Source organism: Bactrocera latifrons, unplaced genomic scaffold (assembly GCF_001853355.1).
Source record: "Bactrocera latifrons isolate USDA-ARS-PBARC rearing strain unplaced genomic scaffold, ASM185335v1 scaffold_9, whole genome shotgun sequence".
NCBI classification, from domain to species: Eukaryota; Metazoa; Arthropoda; class Insecta; order Diptera; family Tephritidae; genus Bactrocera; species Bactrocera latifrons.
Window position 1 is genome coordinate 2,495,278 of NW_017537600.1, and position 1,320 is coordinate 2,496,597.

The window sequence follows — 1,320 nt, forward strand, 5'->3', positions numbered from 1 at the left end:
TATTATAAATATTTATAACGCAGTTGCCAACTTTTCAAAAAGTTGAAATAATTTTTTTTTTTCACAGCAAATACCACAACAAGTTGCCAAGCAAAACATACTCAGAAATATTTTGATAGGTGTTGCCACCTTTCTAAGAAGTTGAAAGCTTTTTTTTTTTCTTTCACATCAAATACAATATCAAGTTGACATACAAAATACACTCAGAAATCTTTTTAGAGGTTTTGTCATGCTCTAAAAAAATCTTAATGTATTTTTCATTAAACATCAAATGACAAAAACAAGTTGTAAGATAAGGCTTTTGTTAAAAGATATTAATGGCAAAGTTTGAAAAATTAATCTGCATCAAATTAAAAATCAATGCGAAAAGGAATATCAAATAACTTTTGGAGCAATATATTTAAGAATTATTTTTGAAATTACCATCTCTCCATTGAATCCAAACTCTTTTTTATACTTTTATTAAACACTAATATTCATCAGCAAAATATTTCAGAAATATTTTCATCCAATATATTAGTTTATTTTTATATTATACTCATATACTCATCATATTACGAGTATATGACAAGTCTAAAACGTATAACAACCTTATTTGTATTTTTAATACTTGTAATTCGAATTCTTGTTTCCACCTACCTTTTAACAAGTATTCCTTCCTGCAATCTGCGTGGTTGGTTGTTTTAACTGGTTCTCTGCTGTATTTGTTTTCACCCAGTTTCAAGTACGCAGACACAAATGTAACAACAAATAATGGCGTCATTCGCACACAAAGTCACTTCACTGACGAATAATTTTTTGTATGTAAAAGTGTTTAACTGTTTTTATTTAGTTAATATTTTATTTTTTTCAGATTCAGTATTTTGATTTAAACTCAAAAATACTTCGGCGAGCTAAAGGACAGAAATTTAGGGGTTATGTAACGGTTTGAATGCAGTTAATTAGAATATAATTTAATTTTTTAATTAACTACATTTAAGAGAAGTCACTGATTATGATTTCGCATTATTACTTTAATTTAGTTATGATTTGTATGCAATTATATTGTTACTGTTTACTTTTCTCAAATTCTTAACTTTTATTAACTTTCGAACGTTGAATATTTCTGAGACTTGCTTCCGTTTGCTTTGTAATATATTCTGAATCTACTAGGATAGTTTATTGATCAATTGTAGCCCATTTGCAATTATAATTATTTTTTTTACTTGAATAAATTTAATTAAATAAATTCCAGGGTAAATTTAAATAACGTAAGAGCAATTTAGAAAACAAAATATTTTTATAATTCATTTTATGATATCAGGACTAAAAATAAAAATT

The 1,320-nt window shown here is 25.7% G+C and overlaps 1 long non-coding RNA gene across 2 annotated transcripts in view; it reads right to left on the reverse strand.

The window, feature by feature from the left end:
* The window catches only part of LOC108977465, a 92,579-nt gene that overhangs the window by 85,888 nt on the left and 5,371 nt on the right, over positions 1-1,320 (reverse strand). For both annotated transcript variants that reach the window (XR_001994037.1, XR_001994036.1), the window contains exon 2: positions 640-893. This is a non-coding gene — a long non-coding RNA (uncharacterized LOC108977465). The remainder of the gene's footprint in view (positions 1-639; positions 894-1,320) is intronic.